The sequence below is a fragment of the Rhodamnia argentea genome, chromosome 9, assembly GCF_020921035.1.
Source record: "Rhodamnia argentea isolate NSW1041297 chromosome 9, ASM2092103v1, whole genome shotgun sequence".
Taxonomy (NCBI): domain Eukaryota; kingdom Viridiplantae; phylum Streptophyta; class Magnoliopsida; order Myrtales; family Myrtaceae; genus Rhodamnia; species Rhodamnia argentea.
The window spans coordinates 25,090,908-25,115,357 of record NC_063158.1 but is presented as its reverse complement, the minus strand read 5'-3'; the positions used below and the strand labels follow the sequence as shown (position 1 = coordinate 25,115,357).

The following is a 24,450-nucleotide window of genomic DNA, read 5'->3' as shown; positions in this document are numbered from 1 at the left end:
CCATGTACTCCGCCTCGGTCGACGACAAGGCCACGTGGTCCCGTAAGGACGCCTTCCAACTAATCGCACCACTTGCAAGCGTAAATACATACCCCGCTAAAGACCTGCACTCATCCAAGTCACTTGCATGGTCAGAATCCACAAAACTAGTGGTCTCACTGCCATTACCGTCCCTCCGGTACACTATACCAACGTCTGCTGTCCCCTTTAAATATTTGAGGATCCATTTCACAACTTCCCAATGAGTTTTACCTAGACGCTTCATATAACGACTAACTACACCGACAGCTTGTGAAATATCGGGCCTAGTGCATACCATAGCATACATAATACTACCCACGACACTAGAATAAGGAACACGAGACATATGTTCCTCCTCCTCCTCGGTCTGCGGCGATAACTTAACCGAAAGTTTAAAGTGCTTCGCTAATGGCGTACTCACGCATTTCACTGATCGCATATTAAAACGTGCGACAATTTTCTCAATATATTTCTTTTGAGATAGACTTAATAATCCTGCATTCTGTCCACGCAAAATCTCCATACCCAATATTTTCTTCACAGCACCTAAATCTTTCATCTCAAACTCAGCACTTAATCGCCTCTTCAAGACATCAATATTAGACATATTTTTCGCCGCTATCAACATATCATCAACGTATAATAGCAAATATATCAAAGACCCGTCCTCCAATCTCCTAAAATAAACACAGCTATCCATCCGACTTTTTGAATAGTCTTGACTAGCCATGAAAGCATCAAACCGCTTGTACCACTGTCTAGGAGATTGTTTCAACCCATATAATGATTTCTTTAACAAGCAAACATGGTCTTCCTTACCCGGAATAGCAAATCCCTCCGGTTGCCTCATGTAAATCTGCTCCTCCAACTCACCGTGAAGAAACGCCGTTTTCACATCAAGTCGCTCCAACTCGAGATCCTGTGCAGCAACTAAGGCAAGTAAAACACGAATAGAAGTATGCCTTATCACGGAAGAAAACACTTCATTGTAGTTAATGCCCTCTCGCTGGGTATACCCTTTCGCAATAAGCCTCGCCTTATATCTCGTTGCCTCGGCACCGGGAATGCCTTCTTTCCGTTTGTAGACCCATTTACTTCCGATAATCTTCTAGCTCTTGGGTACTTTAACTAACTCCCATGTCCGATTTCGATGGAGTGATTCCATCTCTTCACTCATAGCCCCTAGCCACCGCGACGACTCGGAACTAGCCATCGCCTCGCAGTAAGACGAAGGTTCATCTGTCTCCACCTCGTCACCTACGGTCAAAGCATAAGCAAAATCAGTATAAGCATAACGTACCGGTGGTTTAATTTGCCTTCTCTGTCTGTCAGCGGCTATACTACGCTGCGATCGTACTGGTTGTTCATTATCACCGATTTCACGAATTGCGGCCTCATCTGCAATCTCAACATCTATTACCTCCGAGGTCTCCGCAATCTCCACCTAAAGCTCCACCTCACTACTAACACCATGATCCGTCCGCTCTGCTGGTTGTGTCTCGAAACTCCTCTGTTGAAGCATTGCAGCCTCGTCGAAGATCACATCTCTGCTGATTAGAAAATCGGGTGATCTGCGATCGGTGTACCACAGCCGGTAGCCTTTCACCCCATGTGCATAACCTAGAAATATGCACTTCTTCGACCTCGGCTCAAGCTTACCATCACTCGCATGAGCATACGCAGGACATCCGAATATTCGTAATCCGGAGTAATCAACGGGTTTCCCCGACCATACTTCCTCCGGAGTTTTCCACTCGATAGCAGATGATGGAGATCTATTAATTAGGTAACAGGCCATGTTCATTGCTTCGGCCCAAAATTCCTTGCCTATTCCAGCATGCGAAAGCATGCGCCGAGCCCGCTCAAGTAAAGTTCTGTTCTTCCGTTACGCCACGCCATTCTCTGTGGTGTCCCGTGCACTGGTGCGGTGTTTCACAATCCCTTCTCTCTCGCAGAACTCGGTAAAATCTTTACCACGTAACTCCATGCCGTTATCGGTTCTCGTGTACTTGATTTGTTTATCCGATCGCTTCTCAATCAATGCCTTAAATTTCTTGAATCGATCAAACACATCAGATTTGTGCTTCAGAAAGTATACCTATACCTTCCTGGAATAGTCGTCGATAAATGTCAGCATATAACGAGCACCTCCTTTCGAAGGAACCGGAGACGGGCCCCAAACGCTCGAATGAATATATTCTACCGGTTGCTTGGTCAAATGAATACCCGTAGCAAACTTAATCCCGCGCCGCTTCCCAAAGATGCAGTGCTCACATAAGTCTAACTTACTTGCCTTCTGACCCTTTAACAACCCTCTATCACTCAGCATCGTCATACCCGCCTCACTCATGTGCCCTAGACGCATATACCATAAACGAGTTAAATTAGAATATGACTTACTTGATGAAACCGCAGCAGCTCCCGTCACGGTCTCTCCCAGCACATGATAGAGAGAACTCACTTTCTTCCCTTTCATCACCGTCATAGCACCTCGAGAGATCTTCAGCACTCCACTTTCAGCGGTGTACTTACACCCGATATCATCAAGTGTCCCCGGAGAAATAAGGTTCTTCTTGAGCTCCGGTACATGCCTCACGTCCGTCAATGTGTGCACTACGCCATCATGCATCCGAATCCGAATCGTCCCTATCCCCACAACCTTACAGGCTGCGTTATTCCCCAACAGAACTCTACCACCATCTGCAGTTTGGTAAGTAGTAAACCGGTTCCTATGAGGCGTCATATGATAAGAACACCCCGAATCTAGCACCCATTCATCTCCCGACGAACCTGCAATCACACACAAGACAGCATCTGCATCACTAGTGCTTTCTTCAGCAATGTTCGCCACACTGGTTGTGGCTTTCTGCCTATCACCTCTGTTTTTCAATTTAGGAAAATCTCTCCCGATGTGCCCCTCTTCGTGACACTCAAAGCACTTCATGCGTCCCTTGGACTTTCTATGACGTGACTTAGATCCGCTTTTACCTCTGCTGCATCTGGACCCTCGCTGTTGCTCTCTACCCCGAATCACTAGTCCTCGCGCCACATCCTGCGTTAGACTGTCATCTCGCAACTTTCTCTGCCACTCTTTAGAAAATAAGGCAGACTTTACTTCTTCCGAGGTAATCGTAGTACGCCCCCGCAACAATAAATCGGTAAAGTGCTCCCATGACTCTGGTAGGGAAGCTAACAACATCATGCCCCGCTCTTCATCATCAAATGTTTTACCGACATTCTTCAAATCCATCATGAGTTTATTAAATTCATCTAGATGGGTTCTGATAGACGTACCTTCAGTATATCCGAACCGGAACATCTTCTTCAACATACATAAGCGATTGTTCAAACCCTTCGTTACATAGAGTGCCCGAAGTTTTGCCCACAATGTTGCGGTATCCTTCTCCTCGCCTACCTCTATTAACACTTCATCCGATAAATTCAACAGGATTAAACTTCTAGCTTTCCTCATTACCACATCCTTTTCAAGATCCGTCATCGTTTCGCGCAACTCAGCCTTGCCCTCCAATGTTTCTGCTAAACCTTGAGTTGTCAATAACGCCTCCATATTGAGGCTCCATAACCCAAAGTTGTTCCTCTCGTTAAACTTCTCAATTTCAGCTTTCACTCTAGACATAATTGCAATAACAGAATATCCAGATAATAATCGACAACAAGCAAAAGCCCCAAATCACAATCTAGAATATTCGAACCCGGCGCTCCGATACCAATTGTTGTAATATAACGTGCGGAAACTAAACTAGATCTTGCAAATAAATCAATGCGAAAAGCCACGAGAAATAACGATGAACAATAAATGACACAAGAGATTACGTGTTTCGGTCCGAATATCGGTACCTACATCCACGGGAGAGCCAGTAAGAACAATCCACTATAATCGAAGAATTGGAATTACAATCACTCAATACGCTCGTGTTTCCCACGCCTAAATTATACCCAAACCCTAAGTGTTCACAAATAAACAACTTAATTGGATATAATAAGTTAAACTCACGAAGCACAAATCAATCGTGTTGTAGCACGTTCGCACGGCCAACAAAACAAGAACCCAGACGTCCTCTTCGTACCCGTTCGAAGTTTGTGCGAATATCAGAAGCCTTCCTCTGTGTAGCTCCTTCGCTTGTGCGGCTTCTTCATCAGAAAGTAAAAAACAAATCCCCACGTTATTTATCTGTGCCTCCCTTAAAAGAAAGTCAACAAATCTAACTTTGACTGGGACCCACCAAATTATCTCATTCCCTTTAATGATGAGGATTTGAGAACAGAAGCTACTGCACGTCTTCTTTGAGGATAATAAACAAGGCTACAATATATTCTTCAACATCCGAAAGATCCGATTTATAATTCTGTTTTGCATCAGCCAATTTGAATCGATTTCATAAGCCAGTTTAAACTCGAGATAATTTAATATTAAGTTATGAACTACAGATTTTACATGGGTACTTTAGGTCCAATTATTACATGGAGGAAAGTTGGGTCCTTTCCTTATCATCCTGGAGAACTATTTGCCCCACATGTTGTAAATGGGTGTCTCCATTGGATGGTGTTTGGGAAGTGAGGGAAGCCATATTGCCCCGGCGTGCACATTCTATCATGGTCTTTAGCATAAAAGACTGCGAATTTCGCTTTCTGCCTCATCCGGAAAAGGTGAATGAATCATGTCAAGGTCATCAAAAGATAAACTTGTTGGCAACCAAGGCCCAACTGCGTGCATATGATATGCATAGGACTTTGCACATTGGCATTGGGTTAAAAAGTTCATCATCCAACTTGAATGGGACTTAAAGCTGTATCTAGTTCATGATATATTCATAATGAGCTATCTGACGTGTTTTTGGATAATGCTTATCGACATATGCAAGGATGAGGTGTTTTTGTTAGTGCTCCAGAAGGGCTTCTTTAGGTACCACATGCGGCTAAAAACAATTAAGGAAGCTCAATTTGCACATGTACCAGTTGAAGATGGTAGTTATATGCGTAAGCTTTATGAAGTGATTGCTACTGAAAGGACGATGAGTCTCGTGTCCTCAAGAGATTTCATTGACTCGTTTCAAGTTGTAGAATAAAGTTTATGTAGACATGTATATAAGAAAGGGTAGTGATTATCTTTAAGGAAGGCCTGTTAGTGGGCATTTTGATAAGTTAAAAGGAACTGGCGGTCCAATTCAGTCTTTTCTCGTTCTCATTTTAACCACTATTGGAAATATGACATGATTTTCGATGATGCATTCTGATTGCATAATGTTAAAGTCAGATTTGCGTACTCAATATTTAAAAGTTTACTTAATTTATTTTTCCTTATTAATTGAATTTTTCGAAACACGGGGAAATTGATTTAGAGAATGCTTATGGAGAAGTGTTTGATTTTTGTTGTTGTTTTAAATCTTCTTAATTCATCGGAAAGCTTGTGCTTGATCTCTATAAATGTATGATTTCGTTGAGCAAATTCATAGATTTCTTGACGCCATCAAAATTGCATGATGATATATTTTGACATCTATCTATCCTAAATTTGGTAGAATTAAATATTGTTAAAATGGTTATTATAAGTGTCAATCAAGTTATGCCCCTTGATTAGATTTTCAATTGAGAGAGAAGTTAAGTCAAACGTATTATTCAACAACAACTCTGGAAAATAAATAATTAAATATGGCAAATAATTTTCTTAATTCATTAGAAAGCTCATGTCATAACCATGATTTCGTTAAGTCAAACCCGAGATTTTTATAGCGGGCTAAGTACACCGCAAGTGCCACAACTTGTGTACGGCGTGTTCACTTGAGTGCCATAACTTTTTTCCTCCCACTTAAGTGTCAAATCGGAGCAAAATTGCCATTTCTAGCAAATCATCCTATGTGAATTTTTTTATTTTTGTATTGATTTTATCGTCACACATGAATTTTTATCATTATTTTTTATTATTTTTATTTGTCAATTTCCTTTTTTTTTTCTTTTCTAGTTTTTGACATTGACTGGCAAGGCTCACCAACCACCCTCACCGGCCATGAATCCGTCGCCGAGGGGTGAGGGCCGCCTTGCGGCAAGGTAGCAACAACCATGGGAGAGGGCGCGAGGGCCCTCACAACCCCACCAGCCATGGTCGCGAAGACCCTCGCCCGGACCACCGACTGCCAACAGAGGCGCGAGGGCCTCTGCGCCCTCGGTCGTGGCCGCCACGACATGGTTGTCGCGACCCCACCATCCGTGGACGAGGCAGCCCTCGCCCCTCGACAACAGATTCGAGGCCGGCGAGGTTCGCCGGTGACCCTCGTCGGCCAATGTAAAAAACCATATAAAAAAATACATAGGAAAATAAAAAAAAATCAAAATAAATAAAAAAATAATGAAGATATTCCAGAAAATATTAAAAGATTCCAGAAAATTGTGCGGGCGATGCCTCATTGGACTTTCCGACGTCCACGTAGGATTTTTGGTAAGCCAAACCACTTATGGTACTCAACCGATCGATTTTTAAAAGTTGTGGTACTTAAGTGAGTGAAAAAAATTATGATTCTCAACTGAGCGTCATACACAAGTTGTGACACTGCAGGTGTACTTACTCTTTCTTATAGCACTCAAAAGACATTGAAGCAAATGTAGCAGCAGTGGCTTTCGACCTAAAAAAAAATAAAGCAGTTGTTGCTGAATTGAAACTGGGAGAAAGAAAAAGTTCGTCTCTCTAGCCTTTGTGATCGTGTTGTTTTGTCTTGTTTTGTGGCGTGGAGAATATTAACAAGAAAAAAAGTCACAAAAATTCTAATAATTGTGTCAATTATGAAACATTAACCCCAAACTTTTTGGGTGACAAAAAAAATCCGAAACTTATATCCGTGAGACATATTTACTCCAAACTTGTATCGGTATGAGACTTGTATTCATGTGACACATTTACATCAAAATGTGACACATTAACCTCAGAATTTAGGGTAAACGTGTCACATGCCTACAAATATGAGGTTATTAGTGTCACACGAAAATAACTTAGGGTAAAGTGTCGTACATACATGAATTTGGGGTTTTTGATGTCACAGAAAAAGTTTCAGATAAATGTGCCACAGTGGATAAAATTTAGGGTATATGGTGATTTTTTTCCTATTAAGAAAACAAGTCCAAGCCTGAAAAAGCTGAAGTGAACAGTTTGTCAAGTGGTTGATTTTCTTGTTTTTACAAAATCATGGAACCTAAATTTACTGTTGAACCAAAAACTCTTTTATGCATTTCGTTCGTTCATGCTCCAAATCCATCATAACCCTTAATTGTATATCAATAAAGTCAGACCTGCACACTCAATTTTTAAAATTTTCTTTATTTTTTTCTATGTAACATAGAGTCGACAAACAATTTGTAAATGGCCTTGTTCTTCCTTTCTTTGGATTTGGTACTTTTGGTTATCCTCCCTCTTAACCTCACAAATCTTGATGAGCCTGAATATCTTCAAAGTTTTATTCGTGGATCTTTTAACTGAATCGCCGCAATCAAATAAATTTCTTCAATTAGTTGCAATGGGCTGTTCATCGTCAAAATAGTCTTGATGTGTCTCCACTTAGCACATTTTCAAGGAAATCACCGTGATGCCGGGGTTCGATTGTTCCTTTTCAGCTCTTTCACAAGCAAGTCCAAGTTGCATAGACTTAATAATAATACCGATAGCTTAGAGCAGGGGAGTTTGTTAGTTTAGTTAAGGTCCCAGAGAACTAGTTGCCCCCATCCTTCATTGGGTGAGGAACGGATGGCGATGGGAAGCCAGAGAAGGAAGACAAATTGCCCCCACGTGCACATTCTATCATGATCTTTAGCATAAAAAAATCCCAATCTCTCTCAGCTTTCTGTTAGCTTATTTGCGGGATAAGTACACCGAGAGTGCCATAACTTATATACGGAGTTCATTTGAATGGCACAACTTTTTTTCGTTCGCCTAAATGCCTCATCGGAGTAAAATCGTCCACTTGCATACCATTTCTAGCAAATCGTCAAAGGTGGACTTTTTATTATTATTTTATTTATTTTTTAGTGACACATGAATTTTTTATATATATTTTAATATTTTATGGAATTTTTTATTTTTATTTATTCTAGTATATTTTTATTTTTATTATTTAATATTTTTTGGAAAAAAAAAACTTGAATTTCCCCCATGGTCGGAGAGGGTCATCGTGAGGGCCCTCGCCGACCACGGCCACCTCGCCCTCGGCAGGGGGGCCTTGACGGCCCTTGGCGACAGCCGCCATGGAACTGGCGGCTGCAGAAGAGGGTGCGAAGCCCCTCGTAGATCTAGGTCGCGATGGTGATGATGATGACGACCACGATGAAGCCCACACATATCTGGGTCGCTTGGTGATGGTGATGACTACGAAGATGAAGTACTAAAAGCAGCAGTGAAAACACAAGAAACTTCCGCCCCTGAATGCCTAGATTTGTACTCAGGCACCCTCCCTCCCTCTCGGCTGAGGATGAGGCCACCCTCGCCCTTGGGATAGCCGACCATGGCCAGCGAGGGCCCTCACAGTGACCTTTGCCGGCCAAGAGGGGAAAAGAAATAAAAAAAGAAAAAAAAGAAAAAAAATTCAAAATAAAATAAAATCCACGTGTACATTAAAAAATTCAAAAAGTTGCTCTAGCGATGCCACGTCACATTTTTCAGCTTCCACGTAGGATTTCCGGCGGGGCAAATCCGCGATGACACTTAACTCGATCGTTTTTCAAAATTGCGGTACTCAAGTAAGCAAAAAAAAAAAAAGTTATGGCCCTTAAATGAACGCCGCACATAAGTTATAACACTTCTAGTGCACTTATCCGCTTATTTGCTAAGTGTGTTGTTTTGATTAGTTTGGGTAGTGTGAAAAATAAGTATGATTAATCAACACCAACAACTGCTATCTTATTTATAAAAAAAAAATAGAGGACGTCATAAAGAATTAATTCATCGGCTGGATATTTGGGACTCAAAAACTCGTACAACTTTCCGTTGTACCACGCTTTCCAAGTGTGTTTCATCCACCATTCTTCCTTATCATGGCAAATCTTTGTGAAACAACCCCGATGAGAAGAAGAAAAAGAAAGGAGAAGATTTTATTTTACTATTTTGCTTATGGGAACCCATTTGGGGTTGCGATTTGTCAATGAGCTCATCTGCTTCAGCTTTGCTAGTGTGGAAAGGTAAAAGTATGGGATTTGGCGTCATGTATTTGAGTTGATAGAATCAAGTGAGTTTTTTGGTTTTCCTATTAATTTTTCGGTTTAATTTCTTTCAATATCTAGAGGCACTTTTGCCACTAGAAGTATTAAAACTTGTTACAGAAGTGTCATTGAGTATTAAAACTTTCAAAAGTGCGATCAAGTCATAAAAATTGACAAACTTGTGCAATTAAGTCCTTCTCTTAACTCCATCAAATTTGGTTAGTATGTAGATGTGAATTTTAACATTATTTCATTTTTCACGTGCCATTTTCTGTTATTAAACATGAAGCATAAGACTAAATGAATCTCCATGTCCTTACTTCCACCATTTAACTCAGCACAAGGAAAAATCCAGTCCAACCTTACAAAATTCGAAAAGCTCACAACCTAGACCTTGGACGGAAGGTCCAGCACATTTAAACAACTAGAAAGTACGAAGAACACCACGGTTCTAATACCAATCTTAAAAACCACAGATACCTCCCATGGTCTCTGCTCTTCTTCATTGCTTGTATTTTTAAAATTCAAATGCTGATTGTCACTTGATGCCAAGTGAAAAGCAAACAAAGAAGGAAAATTCACCAACCCTGCGCATGCCGATCATCAAAGTTAGATCGTGGCACAGCTAACGAGCGTCATTTTTACAACGCTCCACCATATCATCTCACCCTACAGCCGCCGGCGATAACAGAACATTATGCACGAATGTTCCGGTGTTTTACTCCATTCAAGCACAACGCAAGCAAAATAGTTGAACCATTCGATGGTTGCGCTAGATTTTTTCTCCACGGTCTCCGTTTAACTGAAAACCAAGCATCAGTTCATTTCCCTCCCGTTTGAAGATTCAGTTGAATGTGAAAAAAAGCTCTAGGGTTTACGTTGTCACTATGCCATGACATGCAGCTGGCTTGAGCACATCATCAGACCATGGACTCATGGCACACCCCGCCGTAAATGGTCTTTTTCCTCACTAAATGGCTCTAAAATCAGAGGGTAAGCAGAATCTCACTATAATTTCAGAACAGTGAAGTATATCAGAGTTTACAATCTTCTAAACATGAAGTAGTTAGACACCTGTGTCCGATGCCTAATATCTGGATTTTCCATTGAGAGATTACATCTTTTCCAGTGGCTCCACCTCGTCCAGCAAATCTTGGATGGTAGTAAAAGCTTCCTATAAAAATGTAGATGAACTGGGAAAAAAGAGATGTTCAGTGACGAACATGCGCCAATATGTGAAGGCTATGATCTTAAGTGTGTGATTGATATGATGATGATCCAAAGCATAAGGGTATATGTGGGCAAATAAAGAGTGAAAAAACAGAGAATATTTTTTTTTTTGGTCTAATAAAATCGATAAGCTATTGGTTGATATCCGCGCCTGCATATCATTTTCAACCTCCAACAGATCACTTGAAGACTTCCAAGTCTTCTTTTGTTCCTTCTCCGCGATTAAGTACGGCAAGGCTTCTCCTAGGGCAAGGGTTTCTGTTTGCAGTGCAGAGGAGGCCGCGACTGACTTCGCATACCCACGAATCATTAATCCTCGGTCGTCTCGAAGAACTCCGGCGATCGACCCCTCCGACGAGCCGGCGAGCCAAGACGCGTCGACGTTCACTCTCAAACAGGCCTTGCCGGACGACAAATCAGGTACGGCTCCATCTCCTTTGCCCTGTAGCTTCTCATTTATGGGTTGTCGGCTGATATTGTTGTTCAAGATTACAGCGTCGTCTACAATCGAAGCTGGATCTGGTCTACTTTTTTGAAAGACCCACTTGTTGCGTTCCTTCCAAATCAGCCACATGACACCCGCGATTTGCTCAAGCGGTAATGAGGTATGACCAGCTCCCACTAGTTCATACAACCATTTATCTATTCTGGTTAGAGTCACTGGCTATATCATGATGTTAATTCTCAGGTCTGACCATATGCCTTTGATCCAGTCACACAGAGGGAAGAGATGTTCCAACGTCTCCGGGGCGTGCTGGCATACCGGGCATAATGAGTCAGGTGACACCTTCCTTTTGTTCAAGTTTTCCTTTGTGGGTAATGCATTTTGGCACATACTCCATAAAAAGAAGAATATTTTTGGGAGGACGTTTAATTTCCATATCATAGAGCATAGGGCGCGGAGGTTCTGATATGAAGATGACGCTTTGACTGTGTTTGGCTGCGATGATGTTGATAAAATTCTGTTGTAGCCACTTTTGACTGAATAGTCACCCGTCTCGCTGCCCTGCCAAGCTCTCTTGTGTTTGCCCGAGTAGGAATTAACTGGTATAGTTAAAATTTATCTTACTGTATGCTCATCAAACATACTGTTCAATTTTTGCTCGTCCCACTCAGTAGAGTCATGATGCATTAGCTCTGCAACTGTTTGGGGTTTGTCTCTGATTGTTGAACCGCCAATGATTCCTCTTGGAAGCCATTTGTCCTCATGGATTTTGATGCTCCTTCCATCACTTACCGCCCTGCAGACATCTGAACCAATTGCTTCTCTTCCCATCAGTGAACTTTGCCATCCTAAGGAAGGGCCAGAGCCCTTTCGTGCATTTGAGAAATCACCATTTGGGTAATAAATGCCTTTTAAAAGACGACTCCACAAAGCTGTTGGGAAATGTATTAATCTCCGCGCTTGTTTACCCAGCCTGTCCTTGTTGAAGGTAACAAGATCCTTGAAACCCAATCCTCCATTATCTTTTCTTGTTTTGAGTGTCTCCCAACTCTTCCAATGAATTCCTGCCCTAGATGTGTTTTGTTTCCACCAAAAGGAGGCAATCTTTTGCTCTATGGCTTTGCAGACAGATATTGAGATTTTGAAAATAGACATAGCATACTGCAGAAGGGCTTGTACCATGGTTTTAATCAAAACCTCCTTTCTAGCTTTAGAAATTGAGTTCTCTTTCCATCCCTCGAGCTTCATGGTAACTCTTGCCATGCAAACATCTGTTTCTTCGTTTGGCCCTAATCTGAAGGAATTCCTAGGTATTTACCGGTGTTTTCGATAGCAGGAACGCTCAATTCATGTGCCATGTTCCTCTTGAGGTTGGGTGGGCATTCTTTACTAAAAAATATCCCTGACTTATTCAGGTTGATTGCTTGAGAGATGCGACGCAATATTGATTCAGAATATTGGCCAAATTCTGACATTCCAGAACACTTCCCTCCATAAAGAAGATTGCATTGTCTGCAAATAATAGGTGGGAGAGTACCGGGCAGTTTCTATTCCACCTGATTCCTTTTAGAGAACCTTCCTCGACGGCATTATTTAGGAGGGAGGATAGGGCATTCCACATAATTATAAACAAGAATGGAGAAAGGGGGTCTCCTTGCCTGATTCCTCGAGATGGTTGAAAATAATCCGGAGGCTCTCCATTGACTTCGACACTGAAAGTTACTGTGGATATACATTGCATGACCGTAGAGACCCATTTATCCCAAAATCCCATCTTTCGCATTCTAGCACACAAAAAATCCCACTCCACCCTGTCATAAGCTTTCTGCATATCTAATTTAAGTATGGCCTGACATTTTTGCTTTCTCTCTTTGGTTCTCAGCTGATGTAAAACTTCCTGAACTATAAGGATGTTATCTTGTATTTGCTTGCCACTAACAAAGGTACTTTGCTCCAAGGCAATAAGTGCAGGAAGCCAAGGTTTAAGGCAATTTTCCATAACCTTGGAAATGATCTTAAAGCTGAAATTGCACAAGCTTATAGGTCGAAACTGAGTTATGTCCTCCGGATTAGAAACTTTTGGGATAAGTACAATGTGAGTTCTATTTAGAATGGGGTCAAAGGTACCTGATTCAAAGAAGCTGTTTACCATTTGAACACATCATGCTGGGTCTCCCCACAAAAATGGTGATAGAACTGGCCATTCAATCCATCAGGCCCTCGAGCCTTCCCAGCATCCAATTGGAATGTAGCGAACTTCACTTCTTCCATAGTCAATCGGAAAGCATCATTCATTCCTTCCTGTGCTAAGTCTGGGCATTGATCAAGAACTGGTCGAAAATTCCTGGCCCCCACCGACTCATACAAAGATTGGTAGAATGTGGCTATGTGTTGCTTCAAGGTGCTGGGGTTGCGGCACCAATTATCTTCACTGATTTTCAGCATGGAAATTTTATTCTGGTGCCGTCTTTGAATAGTAGTAGCATGAAAATACTTAGTATTCTTGTCTCCCCATTTGAGCCAGCTGATTCTATAACGCATGCCCCAATATAATTCTTCCTGCCTCCATAATTTTTCAATTTGCGTGACAGGCTGTTGGGCATCATTCTTCTTAGAATCCCCAGTACCCCTATTCGTAATCTCAGTAAGCCTTTCTTTCAACCTTTCAATTTGATGATGTGCATTAGAGAACTTCTTACTCCAAGCAAGCAAAGCGGCTGTGACCTTCCTTGGTTTACTAGAGAAGTTGTTCAGATCAGCAAGCTGCCCAACCCAATTTCTGTTGACTATTTCATTGCATTCTTTCTCTTCAAGCCAGAAAGCCTCAAACTTAAGCTCTTTCTTTCTCTTAGTCAAAGATTGGTCTAGGTGAAGGAGTAGTGGACTATGGTCAGAGCTGAAAGCTGGTAAGGCATAAACCTCTGCATTAGGAAAAGACACTCTCCACTCAAGATTGCAAATGGCCCTATCTAGTCTCTATTTCACCAAAGCATCCCTATCACGATTATTAGTCCAAGTAAAAGTACAAAAGAGAGGTTGCTACAGCACAAAGAGTCAAGGAGCCAACATACAAGAGGAGGAAGATCACAGTCCCAAAAGATCCAAGCAACTTGGTTCAATCATAATAATGACTTCATAAAAACAAATCAAGTTTACCGGCTTTGAGAGGAAAACGGCTAAATGCAAATGCTCTTTTGGAGAAAGAAAATTTAATGTTTTTATCTCTAGACGTCCATGTCACAGCTACTTTTGCGATAACTTCACTCGGGTCATTTACTCCTATGTGGAAATGAAGTGGTGCATAAGCAATTCGGGATATGGGAAACATAATTACACAAGTATCAGACTAAATCCCTAAAGCATTTGACAAAAGACTGGTATCAATGAGTAAATTTACTATCTTTTTCTTACACATGATTACACAAGTATATGGCTTCAATGAAAGATAGAGATGTATGAGAGTGATAATCAAAATTATCTTCTTCTTGGTCATTCAAATCCATAGCATAAAACAGAGTTAACCTTTTAGATTTCTTTACCTTAATCGCGCACTGTCACATACCACGGATGTTGTAGGCGACATGTCTCGGTGTCTTAGAGTGGACCAATCTTTCAGCCTCCTGTCGTGTTGCCTACAACCTTCTAAGTAAAGTTTCAGCCACCCTCTTGATATTATTTATCTTGGAAAGAATATCAGAAATTCTGCAACCAATCCTTCAAGAAATGCCATCTCAAATACCAAGCATATCCAAATAGAATAGTCACGGGAAATGTGGGCTTGTAGTAACAGCATGTACGTGTTGCAAAGTAATGAATAGATGTCTAAATGAGCAATATAAACCTACATCATGTTGTTTGCTTTATCTTCCATCTTGACTTGTTCCTTCTATCAAAAAACAATTTTGCTTTCAATGGATTCAGCCGTGAGACGAAATACGTCCATATCTATCTTTGAATCCTTAAAAGGAAAAGAAATTTTATGTTCGGATCTCAATAATTGAAATAAATATTGAAAAATCATGTCTAAGAACAATTGTAGACAAATTTTTTTGGGTGGATTATGTCGTGGTATAATCGAATTTGACATGTCTACGCGTTTGTGTCTTTGAGGCACAATGTCAAACCGATTGTAGGCATTGAGAACACCGAGCTGAATCATGGAATCAATCATTGAATCATAACAACTCATGTCTTAATTTGACAATGATACGCGTTCGTGTTTTTGAGGCACAATATCAAACCGATTGTAGGCATTGAAAACATTGAGCTAAATTATGGAATAAATTATTGAATCAAAACAACTCGTGTCTGAAATGGATTTGAGATCAAGCATATTAGTGCAAATCATCGATAACGCATCTTATCTTTTAATACGATCGATTATCATCAATGTAGTTCGGGTTGTACTTTACTAGAACATAACAAAACAGGCAATGGAGTTTACTTAGATAACGATTCATCTTTGTCAATCACAAGAATATGCCATAACGAATTGTGATTACGTGTGTATGGTTGAGGAACGAGTTGTGGCCATTTCAAACTCAATTACACAACTATATTCAATATATCATCTTCGAAATTTAACGCATGATCTTACATACAGCTGAGTCTAAATGAAGTAAAACGAGACCTAATTGAAGCGAAGACAAACGAAAGCTACCAAAATCCGAGATTACCTCGCTACCGAAGTAATTGTCAACGGTCGATATATCTTCTTCGAGATCGAACGCACGATCTCATATACTCTAAACGAAGTAAATCGAGATCTAATCGAAGCGAAGACAAACGAAAGCTACCAAAATCCGAGATTACCTCGCTACCAAAGTAATCGTCAACGGTCGATATATCTTCTTGAGAATCGAACGCACGATCTCACATACTCTAAACGAAGTAAAACGAGACCCAAGACAAATGAAAGCTACCAAAATCTAAGATTACCGCGCTTCTCGTATGTGAGATTGTGCGTTCGATTCTAAAGATGATATACCGAATATAGTTGTGCAATTGAGTTTGAAATAGCCACAACTCGTTTCTCGCCTACACGCATGTAATCACAATTCGTTACGGCGTATTCTTTTAATTGACAAAGGTGAATTGTTTTCCTCCCTTGCTTGTTTTGTTGTGTTTTAGTAAAGTACAACCCAAACCGTATTGATGATCGTTTATATCAAAAGAGAAGAGATGCTATTGATGACTTGCACTAATATGCGTGATCTCATATCCATTTTAGACACGAGTTGTTTTGATTCCATGATTCAGCTTAGTGTTCTCAAAGCTTGCGATCGGTTTGACATTATGCCTCAAAGATACGAATGCGTATTACTGTCGGATTCGATTGTACCACGACATAATGCACCAAACAATTTGTGTTTACATTTGTTCTTAAACATAATTTCTCAATATTTGTTTCAGTTGCTAAGATTCCAACATAAAATTTCTTTTCCTTTCAAGGATTCGAAGATGGATATAGACGTATTTCGTTTCACGGATGAATCCATTGAAAGCAAAATTGATCTTTTATAAAAGAAACAAGTCGAGATGAAGGATAAAGCAAACAATGTGATGTACATTTATATTACTCACTTAGGCATCTATTCATTGCTTTGCAACACAGCCATGCTGTACTACAAGCCCACATTTCCTGCTACTATTCTGTTTGGATATGTTTGGTATTTGGGATGGTATTTTTTGTAGGATTGGTTGCAGAATTTCTGATATCCACCTTCAAGATAAAGAATATCAAGAGGGTGGCTGAAATTTTACTTAGAAGGTTGTGGGCAAACATGGCAGGAGGCTGAGAGATTGGTCCACTCTATTGCTGAGCATCAGACTGTCGAGGCTAAGCGGGTTGAGGCTGCGCAGGCTAGTTCCGTATTGCCACCGAGTATGGTCGACTCAATAGACGAAATCAAACAATTGAAGACGAGTTAAGGTTTTTGAGATGCTAGCTGAGTTGGAGAAGAGCTTGTCAAGATTTTACTACGCTTCCTTAGTGCAACTAAGTATCCCATCGGCCGCATTGTTCATTGTTTTCGCTGCAATCATTATTGGTGGTCATATAAGTTGCGGTACGATAATTTGCTTTTGTTCTCCTTAGTTGATGTTCAACTAGTAATTGTGTAATTTGTTTGAATAGATAGGACGCCGAGACATGTCGCCTATAACATCTGCGATATGTGACAGTGTGTGATGAAGTTAAAGATACCTAAAAGGTAAACTTTGTTTTATACTGTGGATTTGTATGCACGACTAAGAAGAAGATAGTTTCGATTATCACTTTCATTCATCTCTGTCTTTCATTACAATCATATACTTGTGTAATTATGTATAAGAAGAATATAGTAAATTTACTCATTAATAATAATCCTTTGTCAGATGTTTAGGGGATTCAGTCCGATACTTGTGTAATTATGTATCCCACATTCTAAACTGCTTATGAACCACTTGATTTCCATAAAGGGATAAATGACCAGAGCGAAGTTATCGCAAAAGTAACTGTGACATGGGTGTCTAGAGATAAAAGCATTCTATTTTCTTTCTCCAAAAGAGCATTTGCATTTAGCCGTTTTCCTCTCAAATTCGATAAACTCGATTGATTGTATGAAGTCATTATTATGATTGAACCAAGCTGCGTGGATCCTTTGGTACCATGGTCTTCCTCCTCTTGTATATTGGCTTCTTGACCCTTTGTGTTGTAGCAATACCCTTTTTTTTATTTATATTGTCTTTTTCGTTAGTTTGGCAGTGAAATATGGTTTCTCGTTATTTCCTTTGTTAAATGTTAGGAGGATTCTTGAGTGCTCTGATTTCATCTGTTGTAATTTCCACACTTGCAACCTTTTGCTGTTATTTCTCAAGTGTCAAGTGCCTTCCACAAGAAGTAGACACACATCATGTAACTTCAATGTAAAAAATACCTCTGCACCATATCCACTTCAATCTTTTATCTTCGTGCCCCTTTTCCTATAAAAATGCTCAATGTCTTCATGAATAATCTCTCTGTTTTTTCACTTTTTTGTTGACCCCCTAATACCCTTATGCTTTGGATCTTCATTATATCAATCACAGACCCAAGATCATAGCCTTCACATGTTGGCGCATGAATTGGGGCTTTGGTCACTGAACATCTCTTTTTTCCCTGTTCATCTACATTTTTGTAGGAAGCTTTTGCTACCATCCAAGATTTGCTGGACAAGGTGAAGCCGCTGGAAAAGATGAAATCTCTCAATGGAAAATCAAGATATTAGGCATCGGACACGGGTGTCTAACTACTTCATGTTTAGAAGATTGTAGACTTTGATATACTTCACTGTTATGCAATTATGGTGAGATTCTGCTTACCCTCTGATTTTAGAGCTATTTAGTGAGGGACAAAGTCCATTTACGGCGGGGTGTGCCATTAGTCCATGGTCTGATGATGTGCTCAAGCCAGCTGCATGTAATGGCATAGGTACGATGTAAACCCTAGAGCTTTTGTCACATTCAATTGTATCTTCAAACGGGAAGGGAATGAACTGATGCTTAGTTTTCAGTTAAATGGAGACCGTGGTGCACAAATCTAGCGTGACCATTGAATGGCTCAACTATTTTGCTTGCGTTGTGCTTGAATGGAGTAAAAGATCGGAACATTGGTGTGTAGTGTTCTGTTACTGCCGGCGGTTGTGGGGTGAGATGATATGGTGGAGCATTGTAATGACGCTCGTTAACTGCGCCTCGATCTAGCTTTGATGATCGACATGCGTAGGGTAGGTGAATTTTCCTTATTCGTCTTGAAAAGCTCTGGGGATCTTTTGTTTGTTTTTCAATCGGCATCAAGTGACAATCACCATTTGAATTTTAAAAATACAGGCAAGGAAGAGGAGCAGAGACCATGGGAGGTATAATATCTGAAGAATCTGTGGTTTTTAAGATTGGTATTAGAGCTGAGGTGTTCTTATACTTCCTAGTTGTTTTAATGTGTTGGACCTTCCATCCAAGCTCTAGCCATTATAATATGGGATTGCGGCTTTTTGAATTTTATAAGATTGGACTGGATTTTTCCTTGTGCCGAGTTAAATGGTGGTAGTAAGGACATGAGGGTTCATTTAGTCTTATGCTTCATGTTTAGTAATGGCAAATGCTAGCAGGCCTTGATTGCATTTTTGAAAGTTTTAATACTCAATGACACTTTCGTAACAAGTTTTAGTATTTCTAGCCGTGTAGTATCCTAATAAAAAAAGCCTAACTAGAATTTTAATTCACCATGATACTCCCTAACTGATGTAGAGTCCAAATTTTAATCCGCCCTGCGTTATTCGCAAATGGAGTACAGAGTTCCATAGCCTCCCATAGGTTAGAGATCTTACATAGTAAAAAAAGTGCCTCAAGAGATAAGAAGGAAAATGTGCTCTCAAATTAAGCCAAAAAATTAACAGGAAAACCAAAAAGAAACCTCACTTGGTTCTATCAATTCAAATACATGACTCCAAATCCAATACTTTTACCTTTATACACTAGCAAAGCTGAAGCAGATGGGCTCATTGACAAATCGCAATCCCAAATGGGTTCCCACAAGCAAAATCGTTACATAATATCTTCTTTCTTCTTCTTCTCGTCAGGGTTATTTCACAAAGATGAATCACTCTTGGAAAGCGAAGTACAACAGAAAGTTGTACGAGTTTTTGATTCCCGAATATCCAGCCGACTAATTAATTTTGTAGAACCTCCTCTATTTTTCTTTGATAAATAAGACAATAGTCGTTGGCGTTGATTAATCGTACTTATTTTTCACACTGCGCAAACTAATCAAAACAACACACTTAGTAAATAAGCTAACAGAAAGCTGAGAGAGTTTGGGGACCTTTCTTATGCTAAAGATCATGATAGAATGTGCACGTCGGGCCAATTTGTCTTCCTTCTCTGGGTCCCCATCGCCATCCGTTCCTCACCCAATGAAGGATGGGGGCAACTAGTTCTCTAGGACCTTAACTGAACTACCCAACTTCCCTGCCCTAAGCTATCGGTATTATTATTAAGTCTATGCAACTTGTACTCGCTTGTGAAAAAGGAAAACAACAATCGAACCCCGGCATCACGGTGATTTCCTTGAAAATGTGCTAAGTGGAGACACATCAAGACTATTTTGACGATGAACAGCCCGTTGCAACTAATTGAAGAAATTTATTTGATGGCAGTGATTCAATTAAAAGATCCACGAATAAAATTTTGACGATATTCAGACCCACCAAGATTTGTGAGGTTAAGAGGGAGAATAACAAAAAGTACCAAATCCAAAGAAAGGAAGAACAAGTCCATCTACAAATTGTTTCTCAACTGTATGTTACAAAGAAAAAAATAAAGAAAATTTTAAAAATTGAATATGCAAGTCTAACTTTATTGTTATACAATTAAGGGTTATGATGGATTTGGAGCATGAACGAATGAAATGCATAAAAGAGCTTTTGGTTCAACAGTAAATTTAGGTCCCATAATTTTGTAGAAACAAGAAAATCATCCACTTGACAAGCTGTTCACTTCAGCCTTTTCAGGCTTGGACTTGTTTTTTTAATAGGAAAAAATCACCATATACCCTAAATTTTATCCATTGCAGCACATTTATCCGAAACTTAAACTCGTGCCCGTGCGACACTTTACCCCAAGTTTTTTTTTCATGTGACACTAATAACCTCAAATTTGTAGGTAGGTGACACATGTTTATCTTAAATTCTGAGGTAAATGTGTCACATGGATACAAGTATCATACTGGTACAAGTTTGGAGTAAGTATGTCGCGCGGATACAATTTTGAGATTTTTTTGTGTCGCCCAAAAAAGTTTAGGGTCAATGTGTCATAATTGGCATTATTATTAGAATTTTTTGTGAATTTTTTCCTTCTTAATATTCTCCACGCCACAAAACAAGACAAAACAACACAATCGCAAAGGCTCGAGAGACAATCTTTTTCTTTCTCCCACTTTCAATTCAGCAACAAGCTTTCCGTGGACAAAGGCCATGTAGAAAAGAGCTCAAGATCGAGTGGCGCGAGCGAGTCCCATCCATCCTCGACTCTCTCACCGCTTGTGCCGCTGCGTTTCGTCCATCCGTTTTTTTCTTGTTTTTGTTTTGGTTTGCGAATCCAAAGCATGAGATCCTCAATTGGGCCGTTAATGGGGGGGCAAGGTGAGAAGACGGCGGCGGCGGCGACGGCGGCGGAGGTTCGCTTTTCTTGTTTGGTTTGTTTCGCATTTCAATTAGATGTCCAGTTAAAGCCAAGCACGCATTCAATTGAACCAAAGTAAGAATAAAAACTCGTCACTTGCAGATGAGAGTGAAACGACTAATTTCAGTCACACGACAAAGTACAGCATCAACCACCACTTACCCTATCAAATCTGCCCCTAGCCTCAATGTACTCGTTTTAAAACCCTTGCCATCTGCAGATGGAAAAGAAAGAACACCATGCTATCGAGCATATAACTTGAAAACACTACAAGAATTCCCTTCAGAAAGGTTTTTAGATTTTCCAATTGTACTTGCCAGTTTGCTTTTAGCAGAATACCCAGAGACATGCGCTTTCCGCATTTTATCTGGATCCATGCCACCCGCCATTTTCTGCAATCAAAGGACGATAGAAAGTCAACATTTGAGAAGGGTCACACAATCGACTCTTAGACAAAGAGTTAAAAAGGTAAGCAACAAAATGAAGAATTTGAGATCTACGATATAGATTGTACATTAGTCATTTATATTATGCACTATGCACTTCAGTGGTAACAAAGCCGTCATCCTGGTTCAAAACAGCAGAGAAGGAAAGAAAAGAACGTGGAAAAAGAAACCCAGTCGCTTCTAAAGAAAGCAGCTCCAGCAGCAACTGTGTGAAACTGAATAAATCCATGATGTCACTTCCATCTCCAGAGTCATTCCCGTTTGAACCACAATTTTAGCAACCACGTTGTTGTCCAACTCACCACTTCCCCAGCATCCTATGATTATAGATAGTTGCTTAACCTCCCCATATCGATGGACATAAAAGTTTCTGCGTAGCATTGACGAGCAGAGCTGTTTACATGCTATTCTGATTGCTTCTCATTCGATATATTACAAATAGTTCAGGCTCTATCCACTTAGTCAAGATTAGCAATCTAATATGATAAAGTAAAAGTCCACCGTTTCTGATGCCACATTTTTCATTTTTTAAAAAGTTTTGACATTGCAGTAGTTGGTTTACGATTGTAGATGTTACAACTGATTGCCAATTTGCCACCATACTTCCCAAATACCATCAACAATTGGGTACAACTCGCCTGAAGGTGCATGACCAAGCTTAAAATATGATGCGAGCAAAAGCATATATTTCAGAAGGGAAAAGGAGGATGCAATAAAATAGAGAGAAACCAACAAAGCAAAACACCTTACATGAGCAACATTCTATTCCCATCTTTCTAGTTGTATAGCCTTTCTATTTCAACATATGGTAACCCGTTAGAAACATGAATCAGGACAGAGGACGTAAAGACAACAAATAGCAACTACATGATTGAAAACAGATATAGGAACTATGCGTACCTCATCCAACGCGTTATCCAAAAGTTTTGCAAAAGATGCACAAGGTGCTTGGATAAGCTTAAAGACATGTAACTTCGAGATACAGAGAAGATCAAAGTTCGAAAGATAGGCAAGTTTGCCTCCAAGAGCCCACTCATGACTGGTTGCATTGGAGTGTAGAAACTTGGATGAACCGGGACATGATCAATGCCCCCTGGATCATCCAACAGACATAAGAATATGTACAGGTGACACAACACTCGGAACTCAAAGAAAGGCCACACCACAAACAAGACACCGATGCTCTAACCTGGAACTGGCAAGCGATATGCTTTTGAAAAAGGGAGCAATATCTCAAAATATTTCCAATCATGCATTTCAATAAACTAAAACGAGGACGAAACAGAAGCAACAATGCAATGTACCCTCCCCACCAACAATAACCTAAACCAAACGCCACCAGGGCAGCCCTTGTAATCCCCAGCCTCTCAGAACTTCTGACTTAGCAGAGGCGACAGCAAGAGGCGGCAGCAGCAATTGCCCTGATGGGGGACCCTCGAGGATAACGACGCCCAGCTTCCCCGTCTCGAACATGGTCTGCTATCGTACCGCTGAGTTCCACAAAGGACACGAACACAACGGCCTCTTGCTTTACACGAGCGTCCATGGCTTGCAAAAAAGGAAACACCGATTACCAACACAACTGTTATAGCTTTCTCGGACGTTAGAGACCTGGAAGAAGGGAAGAGAAGAAGGATGACCGGATTCGATGCGAGGGCAGGGGCGAGGTGCGACTCTGGAGAATGCTTGGAAGTGAAGGAAAGGAAGATTGAGTCTGAAATCTTTAAAGAGTCGAGTCCAATTTTGACGTTGTTGGGCAGGGGTGTCAAAAAAACTCGCGCTGGCCCAATCAGGCTTGGTCCGGTTAGAAAATTCACCTAATTTTCGGGCTTTTTGGGCCGGTCTTGGTACTGTTCATCAGGCCTAATTGGGCCAGCCGGTGCTGGCTCTTTTTTGGCACCCACGTTTTATTTTTAATTTAATTTATTTTCATTTTTTATTTTTTATATTGTTTCATTCAACGACTTTGTCAAGTGATTTTAATTCAAAAAAAAAAAGAAAACAGAATCTGACCTGAGCCGTCCCAGCCCGAAAAGTTGGGGCATATGTAATTTGGGCCGGGCCGGGTCGAGGTAGGTACTATTTAGTTTCGGGCCGGGCCGAGATCTGGCCCGTTGACACCCCTAGTGTTGGGAAACCTATGAATTTGCAAAGCCAACTCACACATTTATAAGGACAAGCTTTTTCTAGTAAGTCAAAGAGCATGTCAATAAACAAATCCTAAAAAACTAATTATAGATACGTTCCCAACTGTCAGGATGACAGTTGGGAGCTAATCATGGACTATTGCAAGTGAGGTTGACACCGATTGACACCAGGCCCACTAGAAAGGGTTAGGAAATAGACCAAGCCATGGCCTAACGAGCCCCGCTTCCAGCCCATTAAGTCAAAACTCTTTAAAACATCCAAAATAGATTAAAAAAAAACTAAAATTGTACCCTCTATAACAATTCGATCTTGTATGAAGCAACTTTCACGTGAAATAAATCTACAACAAATCTCTAACAGTGACATTTGTTCTTAAAATCCTATGACAAATATCTGAGAATGGTACTTGTTAATGAATTCATGACCCGAAGTCCCAATCTCTAATCAAAGTTCAACTACTCCCTCTCTTGTTAATGCAAGTATTCAATATATTTCGCCTTCAACGAATACTGTTACACAAAAGAAATACACGATAACGTAAGATCAATGTAGGATTGACAATTTTGGTGTGTTCAATGCAAGGGTTCCCGAGTTTGTAGCATGTGTGGGAATAGTGGTGCTTGGAGATTTGAAGCCAAGGAGGAATGTGTTCATCTCCGCCGCAGCCGGCAGGGTAGGTATTTTCACTAGGTAGTTGGCTAAATTGAAAGGTTGCAGTGTTGTTGGTAGGATCGGTTCTAATGCTAAGGTCAAGCCCAATTCCAA

General features: G+C 40.5%; 1 protein-coding gene and 1 long non-coding RNA gene across 2 annotated transcripts in view; one reads left to right on the top strand and one right to left on the bottom strand.

Moving 5' to 3' along the window:
- The window catches only part of LOC115742936 (F-box protein At3g07870-like), an 84,529-nt gene that overhangs the window by 15,410 nt on the left and 44,669 nt on the right, over positions 1-24,450 (top strand). The gene's annotated exons all lie outside the window — the stretch shown is intronic.
- LOC125316511 lies at positions 10,115-14,474 on the bottom strand. The gene is made up of 2 exons (XR_007199650.1): positions 14,417-14,474; positions 10,115-10,393 (listed from the first exon to the last, which is right to left on the bottom strand). It is a non-coding gene; the product is annotated as an uncharacterized LOC125316511 (long non-coding RNA).